Raw genomic sequence first — 13075 nt, 5'->3', positions numbered from 1 at the left:
AGTGGAGCAATTCACACAGAACATCTCCTGAATGCCAGCAGAGGACCTCAGACTTCTGAAAGGGCAAGAAAACCCTCACAAAATCAGGTGGGACAAAAGGAAAAAAAGGAAGCTGGACAGGGCTGGGCTGCAGGGAGGGAGCTGTGAAGGAGGAAAGGTTTCTGCACCCTGGGAAGCCCCTTCACTGGCAGGGAGAGCAGCCTGGATGGAGGAGGAGTTTTGGAGCCTAGGAGGAGAGTGCAGCAACCAGTTTGCAGAAGCTAAAACGGGGAGTAACCTTCACAGAAGGTCAGCACTGCCACCCTTTGCTCCCCAGCATGATATGCTCATGTGTTGGTGTGGGTGGGCACTGGGTGCTCAGGCTTCAGAGGTCAGACCCAGGAAGAGGACTGGGGTAAGCTGCAATGTAGACAGCCTGAAGAGGCTGGACTGTGGCAACTGAGGGTGTACTCAGAAGAAGTCTGGGCCTGTGAGAAAGGCAAGGTGCCATTATTAGGGCACACACGAGGAGAGGGCCAGGACCACCGTAAGCTTTTTTCCCTGTGAGCACTTTTAGGCATAAAAAACTCCGCCTACAGGAGCTCCAGGGGTTGGGCGTGAGTCAACGGCACTGCTGTGAAACCCACGAGCAGGTGCCAAGCCCTGCCCCCACTGTCCTGGGAGCGTGTGGGTGCAGCCATTGCTACGAGACCTGCGAGCAAACCCAAGGGCTGACCCCACCAACCCGGGAGGATACATGGGCTCCTGCACCTGCACAAACCATATCAAGTGGACAACAGCCACGCTGAGGAAAGAGGCAGTAAGCATACCAACCACAATCAGCCTCTTGATTTTGGACAAGATGGCAGAGTAAGACTTGACCTCACCCCCTCTCACAGAAACACCAAAGTCACAACTAACTGCTGAGCAGCCACGGACAGAAATGTCTGGAACCTACAAAGAAATGGTAAGAGGGGCTCATATGCAAATCCCATACCCAGTGGGTGGGTGACCCATGAAATGGAAAATAATTATATCATAGAGGTTCTCCCATAGGAGTGAGAATTCTAAGCCTGATGTCAGGCTCCCCAGCCTGGGGGGGTCTGTCAGTGGGAGGAGGAGCCCCCGGCTTTGAAGGCCAGTGGGGTTTGATCACAGGACCTCCACAGGGCTGGGGAAAACAGAAACTCCACTCCTGGAGGTCACACACAAGGTCTCATGCACACTGGGAGCCCGGGGAACAAACCAGTGACTTCATAAGGGCCTGAGCCAGACCTACCTGCTGATCTTAGAGGGTCTCCTGGGGAGGCAGGGGGAAGTCTGTGGCTCACTGTGGGGACAAGGACACTGGTAATGGAGGTACCAGTGAGTACTCATTGGCGTGAGCTCTCCTGGAGGCTATCATTTTGATACCAAGATATGGTCTGAACCAATGGCCTGTAGGCTCCAGTGCTGGGACACTTCAGACCAAACAACCAACCGGGCAGGAGCACAGCCCCACCCATCAGCAGACAGGCTACCTAAAAATCTTCCTGAGCCTCCTCTAAACAAACACGCCCCTTGACACAGCCCTGCCCACCAGATGGATAAGACACAACTCCACCCACCAGTAGGCAGATACCACTCCCTCCCACCAGGAAGTCTGCGTAAGCCCCAGGACCAAACTCACCCACCAGGAGGCAGACACCAGAAGCAAGAGAAGCTACGATCCTGCAGCCTGCAGGAAGGAGACAACAAACACAAAAAGTTAGTTAGACAAAATGGGATGGCAGAGGAATATATTCCAGACTAAACAACAAGATAAAAACCCACATCAGTAACTAAATTAAGTGGAGATGATAGGCAATCTACCTGAAAAGTTTATTAGAGTAATGATAGTAAAGATGATTCAAGATCTCTGAAAAAGAATGGAGGCACAGACCAAGAAGATACAAGAAATGTTTGTTTAACGAAGAGATAGAAGATTTAAAGAACAGAGTTGAACAATACAATAACCTAAATGAAAAATATACCAGAAGGAATCAATAGCAGAAGAACGGATAAGTGACCTGGAAGACAGAGTGGTGGAAACCACTGCCACAGAACAGAATTATGAAAAAAGATATGAGGAGTTTCAGAGACCTCTGGGACAACATTGCATGCACCAACATTCACATCATAGGTGTCCCAGAAGGAGAAGGGAGAGAGAAAGGGGCTGAGAAAACATTTGAAGAGATAATAACTGAAAACTTTCTTAACATGAGAAAGAAAACACTCAAGTCCAGGAAGCGCAGAGTCCCACACAAGATGAACCCAAGGAGGAACACACTGAGACACATATTAACCAAACTGACCAAAATTAAAAACAAAGAAAAAATATTGAAAGTAACACAGGAAAAGGAACAAATAACCTACAAGGGAATCCCCATAAGGGTATCAGCTGATTTTTCAGCAGAAACTCTGTAGGCCAGAAGGGAGTGGCACAATATATTTAAAGTGGTGAAAGGGAAAAACCTACAGCCAAGAATACTCTACCCAACAAGGCTCTCATTCAGAGTTGATGGAGAAATCAAAAGCTTTACAGAGAGACAAGCAAAACCTAAGAGAATTCAGCACTGCCAAACCAACCTTGCAACAAATCCTAAAGGAACTTCTCTAAGTGGAATGGTCCACAACTAGAAACAAGAAAATTACGAACTGGAAACCTCACTGGTGAAGGCAAACCTACATACAGTAAAGGTAGGAAAATCATCCACACACAAATATGATATCAAAACCAGCAACTGTGAGGAGAGGAGAGTACAAATGCAGGCTACTGGAAATCATTTGAAATTAAGAGACCAGCAACTTAAAACAATCTTGTTTATATATTAAACTGCTATATCAAAACCTCATGGTAACCACAAACCAAAAATCTACAATAGATTTACACACTAAAAGGAAAAAGGAATCCAAACATAACACTAAAGATAATCATCAAATGACAAGAGAAGTGAACAAAAGAGGAAAGTTAGAAAAAAGACCTACAGAAACAAACAATAATTAACAAAATAGCAATAAGAACATACATATCAATAATTACCTTAATTGTGTAGAGATTAAATGCTCCATCCAAAGAGACTGGCTGAACAGATACAAAAGCAAGACCCATATATATATGCTGTCTACAAGAGACCCACTTCAGATCTAGGGACACAGACAGACTGAAAGTAAGGAGATAGAAAAAGGTAATCCATGCAAATGGAAATCAAAAGACAGTGGATTAGCAATACTCAGACAAAGTAGACTTTAAAATAAAGACTGTTGCAAGACACAAAGAAGGACACTATGTAATGATTAAGGGATCAGGATCAGTCCAAGAAGAAGGCCTAACAATTGTAAATATATATGCACCCAACATAGGAGCACCTCAATACATAAGGCAAATGATAACAGCAATAAAAGAGGAAATTGACAGTAGCACAATAATGGTGGGGGATTTAACACCCCACTTACACCAATGGACAGATCATCCAGACAGAAAATCAAAAAGAAAACACAGGCCTTAAGTTACACATTACAGCAGATGAACTTAACAGTTATTTCTAGAACATTCCACCTGAAAACAGCAGACGACACTTTCTTCTCAAGTGCACATGGAACATTCTCCAGGACTGGATCACATCTTGGGCCACAGATCAAGCCTCAGTAAATTTAAGAAAGTTAAAATCATATCAAGTATCTTTTCTGACCACAATACTATGAGATTAAAAAATACAAACACATGGGGGGCTAAACAGCATGTTACTAAACAACCAATAGCTCACTGAAGAAAACAAAGAGCAAATCAAAAAATACCTAGAGACAAAAGAAAATGAAAGCAAGAAAATCCAAAACCTATGGGATGCAGCAAAAGTTCTAAGAGGGAAGTTTGTAGGAATACAATCAGGAAACAAGAGAAATCTCAAATAAACAATGTAACCTTACAGCTAAAGCAACTAGAGAAGAACAAACAAAACTCAAAGTTAGTAGAAGGAAAGAAATCATAAAGATCAGAGCAGAAGTAAATGAAATAGAAACAAAGAAAACAATAGCAAAGATCAATGACACTAAAACCTGGTTCTTTGAAAAGACAAACAAAATTGATAAACTGTTAGCCAGACTCATGAAGAAAAAAAGGGAGAGGGCTCAAATCATAAAATTAGAAAGGAAAAAGGAGAAATTACAACAGACAGTATAGAAATACAGAAGATCATGAGAGACTACTACAAGCAACTACATGCCAAAAAAACCCAGGAGAACCTGGAAGAAATGGACAAATTCTTAGAAAGGTACAAGCTTCCAAGACTGAACCAGGAAGAAATAGAAAATATGAACAGACCAATCTTAAGTAGTGTAATTGAAACTGTGATTAAAAAACTCCCAACGAACAAAAGCCCAGGACCAGATGACTTCATAGGTGAATTCTATCAATACTTTAGAGGAGAGTTAACACCTGTCTTTCTGAAAGTATTCCAAAAAATTGCAGCAGAAGGAATACTCCCAAACTCATTCTATGAGGCCACTATCACCCTGATACCAAAACCAGAGAAAGATACCACAGACAAAGAAAACTACAGGCCAATATGACGGATGAACATAGATGCAAAAAATTCTCAGCAAAATACTAGCAGACCAAACCCAACAACACATTAGAAGGATCATACACCATAATCAAGTGGGATTTATCTCAGGGATGCAAGGATTCTTCAATATCCACAAGTCAGTCAGTGTGATACACTACATTAACAAATTGAAGAATAAAAACCATATGATCATCTCAATAGATGCAGAAAAAGCGTTTGACAAAATTCAACAAACATTTGTGATAAAAACTCTCCAGAAAGTGGTCATAGAGGGAACTTACCTCAACATAATAAAGGCCATATATGACAAACCTACAGCTAACATCATATTAATGGTGAAAAGCTGAAAGTATTTCCTCTAAGATCAGGAACAAGACAAGAATGTCCACTTTTGCCAATTTTATTCAACATAGTTTTGGACATTTAATTTAATGTAGGGGAAGGAAGTTGCAGGATAGCAGAGTGGAAGGATGTGAGTTCACCCCTTCTTACAAAAACACCAAAATCACAAGTAACTGCTGAAAAGCCATCAACAAAAAATTTTTGGAACCTACCAAAAAAGATATCCTACATCCAAAGACAAAGAAGAAGCCACAGAAAAATGTTAGGAGGGGGCACAATCATGATAAAATCAAATCCCATACATGCTAGGTATGCAACCCACAAACTGGAAAATAATTATACCACAGAATTTCTCCCACAGGAGTGAAAGTCCTGAGCCCCATATCAGGCTTCCCCATTTTGGAAGTCCTAGCCATGGCAATCAGAGGAGAAAAAAGGAATCCAAATTCAAAAAGAAGAAGTAAAGCTGTCACTCTTTGCAGATGACATGATAATATACATAGAAAATCCTAAAGATGCTACCAGAAAAATAGTTGAGCTCATCAATGAATTCGGTAAAGTTGCAGGATACCAAATTAATTCACAGAAAACTCTTGCATTCCTACACACTAACAATGAAAGATCAGAAAGAGAAATTCAGTAAACAACACTATTTACAATTACATCAGAAGGAATAAAATACCTAGGACTAAACCTACCTAAGGAGACAAAAGACCTGTACTCTGAAAACTATAACACACTGTGAAAGAAATTGAAGATAACACAAAAGATGGAGATATATACCATGTTCTTGGATTGGAAGAATCAATATTGTCAAAATGTCTATACTACCCAAAGCAATCTGCAGATTCAATGCAATCCCTATCAAATTACCAATGGCAGTAGTATCAAAAATCTTAAACTTTGTATAGAAACACAAAAGACCCTGAATATCCAAAGCAATCCAGAGACAGAAAAACTGAGCTGGAGGAGTCATGCTCCCTGACTTCAAACTATGCTACAAAGCTACAGTCATCAAAACAGTATGGTGTTGGCACAAAAACAGACTTAAAGATCAATAGCACATGATTGAATGCCTAGGAAAAAACCCACACACCTATGGTCAATTAATCTATGACAAAGGAGGCAAGAATATACAATGGAGAAAAGACAGTCTCTTCAATAAGTGGTGCTGGGAAAACTGGACAGCTACATGTAAAAGAATGAAATTAGAACATTCTCTAACATGATACACAAATATATACACAAAATTGATCAAAGACCTAAATGTAAGGCCAGACACTATAAAACTCTTAAAAGAAAACATACGCAGAACACTCTTTGACCTAAACTGAAGTAACATCTATTTTGATCCATCTCCTAGAGTAATGAAAATAAAAGCAAAAATAAACAAATGAGACCTAAGTAAACTTAAAAGGTTTTTCACAGCAATGGAAGCTATAAACAAAATGAAAAAACCCACAGAGTGGGAGAAAATATTTGCAAACGAACTGACCAACACAGGATTAATCTCCAAATTATAAAAACAGGTCATGCAGCTCTATGTCAAAAAAAAAAAAAAAACCCAAACAACCCAATCAAAAAATGGGCAGAAGATCTAAATAGACATTTCTCCAAAGAAGACACAGAGATGGACAAAAAGCACATGAAAAGATGCTCAACATCACTAAATATCAGTGAAATGCAAATGAAAACTACAATGAATTATCACCTCACACCAGTCAGAATGGCCAGCAACAAAAAGTCTACAAACAATAAATGCTGGAGAAGGTGTGGAGAAAAGAGAACCTCCTATACTATTGGTGGGTATGTAAATGTTACAATCACTATGGAGAACAGTATGGAGGCTCCTTAAAAAAACTAAAAATAGAACTACCATATGATCCAGCAATCCCACTCCTGGGCATATATCTGGAGAAAACCATAATTTGAAGAGACACATGCACCCCAGTGTTCATTGCAGCACTAATTACAGTAGCCAAGACATGGAAAAAATCTAAATGTCCATTAACAAAGGAATGGATGAAGAAGATGTGGTGTATATATATACAATGGAATATTACTCAGCCATAAAAAGAATGAAATAATGCCATTTGCAGCAACATGTATGGACCTGAAGATTATCATACTAATTGAAGTAAGTCACTCAGAGAAAGACAAATATCATATGATATCACTCATATATGGAATCTAATTTTAAAAAATGATATAAATTAAGTTATTTACAAAACAAAAACAGACTTACAGATTTCAAAAACAAACTTACGGTTACCAAAGGGGAAATGTGGCGGGGAGGAATAAATTAGGAGCTTGGGATTAACATACACACAATATTATATATAAAATTGATAACCACCAAGGACCTACTGTATATAACACAGGGAACTATATTCAATAGTCTGTAATAATCTATATGGGAAAAGAATCTGAAAAGAATAAATATATGTGTATAACTGAATCACTATGCTGTACACCTGAAACTAACACATTATAAATCAACTATACTCCAATAACATTTATTTAAAAAAAATTAATAACTAAAGTTGATACTTCAGATGATTTAATAGCCAAAATTTCTGTAGAGATATTATTTCCCTTCATATATATGTATAATAATGCAGCCTAAGATTTCATGTGATTACATGCTATGATGAATCTTCCTCTTCTGTGATCTTTTTATCATCTGATTTTTGTTTTCTTGAGATGCATTTTCTTGTTTCCACTAGCAGATAGTTCTTAAAACATAAAAACTAGAGAGTAATATAACAAACACTACTCATGGGGGAAGGGTAAGCTGTGACAAAGCGAGAGAGAGGCATGAACATATATACACTACCAAACGTAAGGTAGATTAGCTAGTGGGAAGCAGCCGCGTAGCACAGGGAGATCAGCTCGGTGGTTTGTGACCACCTAGAGGGGTGGGATAGGGAGGGTGGGAGGGAGGGAGACGCAAGAGGGAAGAGATGTAGGAACATATGTATATGTATAACTGATTCACTTTGTTATAAAGCAGAAACTAACACACCATTGTAAAGCAATTATACTCCAATAAAGATGTAAAAAAAACAAACACTACTCATTATAGTCCCCCCAGAAACTTAGCTTTTTAAACTATTGATATTTTGCAATATTTGCCTTTTCCTTAATAAAAAAATACAATGCCACAGAAATAGACTTTAAATAACATTCCTAGTACACCTTTGGTAGTTCCTCCCCAAAGTAATCGCTATTCTAAAGCTAAGTGCATCCTTCCCATGCATGTTTTTCTACTTTTCTCGATATCTAACCATATCCATACACATATTAATATTCATATGCACATCTAAATTATTTCTAGGTATGTCTATAGTTATATAGATGCCAATCTGGAATAGACTTTTCTGTCTTGCTGGGTTGGAAGGGGCAATGGTAGGCCACAGGCCTTGGTTCAAATACCAGAATCTTGAAATTCTTACCAAGTTTTAGTAGATTTTCCTGAAAAAAAATTTTATTTTGTATACGCCTATAGGCCTATCTTCAAAGAGTTTCAATGGTGAGTTTTTTACCAGTTTCTTTGGGGAGCAAGTCTGCAGAGCTCCTCAGGCTGCCATACAAGTAGTGGGACTCAACTGTAGTTTTCACATTCTAACAATCATATGATAATTTTTGCCTTTATTATGTTTTGTGCCTTGTTTAAAATATTTTTCCTCTACCATAAGGTCATACATTTATTCTCTTATATTTCTTTCTATTATTTTAAGTGTTTAATTTTTATATTTAGGGATTTAACAATCCGTGAATGGTGGCATTAAGGAGGATACGTATTTTCTTCCTGCATGTGAGCAGTCAGTTTTCTTAGCACTATTTATTGAATAATGTATTTTTCTCCAGAAATTTATAATTCCTTCTATAAGACTGTGTAATGTTTCTGAACTTTGTATTTTAATCCATTGGTCTGTTTTACTAATATAGTGTATAAATTATAATAGCATTATAATAGGTCTTAGTCTCTGGGAGGGAAGACCCTAACCCATATTGTTCACCTTGAAATTTTTCATCTTGCAGATTACTTAAACTTTCTTGTCCCTTTGTTCTTATGTATAAGTTTTGGAACCAGTTTGTAAAATATAAAAAGAACAATAACAAAAACACCCTGATGAGCACTTGTTTTTCAGTTGCACTGAATTGATTAAAACCAGGTTAATTAAAATATTTAACTATTAAATCCATAAAATATCTATTAAAAATCTATTAAAAATCTATAAAAAATCTATAAAAATCTAAAAAAAATACTATTTACTTCATTTGTTCATTTATTAATTTGTTTCATATTCTTATTTGGTATTGTTCTCCAAAGGTGGTCTGCGTTTTCATTAGTTTTATTCCTAGGTGCTTTCATTTTTGGTGATTTTTATGAATGTTGCCTTTATTTATTAATCTGTCAAATTAGTTGTTACTAGTTTATATGAATGATATTGATTCTTGCTTATTTCAACATACAGGCACTTATTTCATCCATCTTTAGTACTCTGCCATTGATCCACAATCCATTTTTGCTTGTTCCCTTAAGTCCTGACCCCTTTCATTCCAGATCAAAAAGGTACTACTGGCTACTGGCATATTCAATATTCAAAAGTGGAAAATGGGTAACAAAGCCTACTGGCTCCACATGCAACCAGTTTCCTTTCACCTCTATGCCTTAAACTTCTCATTACATTCTGCAGTTCTTGAAACCTCCAAGTTCTGAGGTTTCTGGCCATCAGTGGGACTAATGGATTCCTTCACAGCATTATTTTAATCAGGGTATAATTTTTCCCTCTCTGAGAAGTCCATTTGAGTTTCATCTTTTAAAACTTTGTTGAAATCTCTCCTCTGCTTTTGTTTTCTCACTCACTGTCTTTGCACAGTAATGTATTTATAAATACATGTATAGAAGACAACAAAAGTCCATGTATACTTGGAGCCCTCTCAGAAATCGCAAGGGGCAATCTAACTAGAAAAAAAGTATACTTCTTCAGCATAATTTTAAAATACTGGTGACATCTACTTCCAGAATGATGGAGTAGATATATTTTTCCCTATTCCTCCAAAAAAGTATAACTAAAATCAAGGGATATTATATATATTTTAAAAATTAGAAGACTGAAAAGTAAAGAGAAGAAGGCAAACCAGTTAGAGGACACAAGACCCAAATATTGACATGGTGGTGATTTTCCTGGGTTTTCTGTTTTCTTAATACAACCCAGACTTTTAGTTGAAGAATTTGGCAACTCACTCAGAAAAGCAAACAGGTACAGACAAAGAAAAGTCCGATGAAAGCTTGCTTTCTTTATTCAAACTACCAGGAAAAGAGCAGCCTAATAAGGCAGGAAACATTTAGACAATAACTGCTCTACTAAGAAGTTAAAATGTGATTCTACCCTACTCATGTCAGTAAAGACTTAGTGAGGAGCCTAGACTTCTGTATTCAAACTGAGGTCCAAAGAATATAATCAGCTATCCAAATTTATTTACTTTCAACATATTTCTTGAATCCACTTTCTTTTTTAAAAATAATTAATTAAAATTTGTATGGAGACACAAAAGACCCCGGATAACCAAAGCAATCTTTGGAGAAAGAAAAACAGAACTGGAAGAATCAGGTTCCCTGACTTCAGACTATACTACAAAGCTACAGTCAAAACTACAGTACAGTACGGGCACAAAAACAGACTTAAAGATCAATGGAACAGGATAGAAAGCCCAGAAATAAACCTACACACCTATGATCAATTAATCTATGACAAAGGAGGCAAGTAATACAATGGAGAAAAAGTCTTTTCAATATGTGGTGCTGGGAAAACTGGACAGCTACATGTAAAAAAATGAAATTAGAACATGCTTTAACACCATACACAGAAATAAGCTAAAAATGGATTAAAGATGTAAGACCGGACACTATAAAGCTGCTAGAGAAAAATATAGGCCAAACACTCTTTAACCTAAATCACAGCAATATCTTTTTCCATCCATCTCCTGGAGTAATGGAAATAAAAACAAAAATAAACAAATGGGACCTCATTAAACTCAAAAGCTTTTTGCACAGCAAAGTAAACCATAAACAAAACAAAAAGACAATCCACAGAATGGGAGAAAATATTTGGAAACAATGCACCCACATGAGAATAGTCTCCAAATTTACAAACAGCTCATGCAGCTTAATATAAAAAAAAAAACAAGCAACCCAATCAAATAGTGGGCAGAAGACCTAAATAGACATTTCTCCAAAGAAGACATACAGATGGACAAAAGGCACATGAAAAGATGCTCAACATCACGAAATATCAGTGAAATGCAAATGAAAACTACAATGAATTATAACCTCACACCAGTCAGAATGGCCAGCAACAAAAAGTCTACAAACAGTAAATGCTGGAGAAGGTGTGGAGAAAAGAGAACCTCCTATACTATTGGTGGGTATGTAAATTGTTACAACCACTATGGAGAACAGTATGGAGGTTCCTTAGAAAACTAAAAATAGAACTACCATATGATCCAGCAATCCCACTCCTGGGCATATACCTGGAGAAAACAATGGTTCAAAAGGATACATGCACCCCAATGTTCATTGCAGCACTGTTTACAATAGCCACAATGTGGAAATGACCTAAGTGTCCATTGACAGAGGAATGGATGAAGAAGATGTGGTAATATTGATACATACAATGGAATATTACTCAGCCATAAAAAGAATGAAATAATGCCATTTGCAGCAACATGGATGGAACCTGGAGATTATCATACTAAGTGAAGTAAGTCAGACAGAGAAAGACAAATATCATATGGTACCACTTATATGTGGAATCTAAAGAGATGATATAAATGAACTTATTTACAAAACAGAAACAGACTTACAGACGTAGAGAATGAACACACATATGGTTACCGGGGGGGAAGGGTTTGGGGGAGGGATAGATTGAGAAGTTGGGTTTGACATATACACACTGCCATATTTAAAACAGAGAACCACCGAGGACCTAGTTGTATAGCACAGGGAACTCTGCTCAGTATTCTGTAATAACCTATATGGGAAAATAACTTGAAGAATAGATACATGTATATGTATAACTGAATCACTTTGCTGTATACCTGAAACTAACACAACATTATTAATTAACTATACTCCAATATAAATAAAAAATAAAACAAAAAGATGATCTAGCAACTCTACTCATAAGTATATATCCAAAAGTATCTAATGCAGGGACTCCAAAAGATACTTGTATACCATGTTCTTAGCAGCATTATTCACAACAGCCAAAAGATGGAAACTATCCAAGTGTCCATCCACAGATGAGTTGATAAACAGAATGAGGTATATACACAATGGAATATTATTCAGCCATTAAAAAGGAACCAAATTCTGATACATGCTACCACGTGGATGCAACTTGAAAACATTATGCTATGTGAAATAAGACAGACACAAAATGACACATATTGTACAATTCCACTTAGATGAGATACTGTAGAATAGAGTTACCAAGGGCTGTAGGTAGGGAGTTATTGCTTAATGGGTACATAGTTTCTGTCTGAGATGATGAAAAAGGTATTGCTTAATGGATACATGATTTCTCTTTGGGCTGATAAAAATGTTCTGGAATAGTGGTGATTGTTATACAACCTTGTAAATGTACTTAATGCCACTGAGTGTACACTTAAAAATGGTTAACATTGTGAATTTTATATTCTATATGTTTTACCACAATAAAAAATAACAACAGGAAAAAAAAAGAAAAAAGAAGACAGGTAACCAACATGAAGAAAGGAAATCTTTAAAAGTTCCTGTGGTAAAAATGTTATTATCTAGACTCTAAAGAACCACATAATTTCAATAAATGACTTTCATATTATGGCAGGAAAAGAAATAACTTTTGCTTCTGGATTTTTAGATTCCCAACTTTTAAAATTTTTAATTTGGGTAACATTGATTTATTATATAAGTTGCCTGTGTACTGCATTATATTTCTACTTCTGTATACCCTACAACATGCTCACCACCAAAATTTATTTTCCATCCATGACCAAGTACTTGATCCCCTTTGCTCATTTAGCCCTCCACCACCACCGCCGCTTCTTTTCTGTAGCTGCTACTCTGTTCTCTGTATCTATGTGTTTGTTTTTGTTTGATTTGGTTTGCTCATTTATTTTGT

The sequence above is a fragment of the Orcinus orca genome, chromosome 6, assembly GCF_937001465.1.
Source record: "Orcinus orca chromosome 6, mOrcOrc1.1, whole genome shotgun sequence".
Classification (NCBI taxonomy): Eukaryota; Metazoa; Chordata; class Mammalia; order Artiodactyla; family Delphinidae; genus Orcinus; species Orcinus orca.
Note: the sequence above shows the minus strand (reverse complement) of the source record.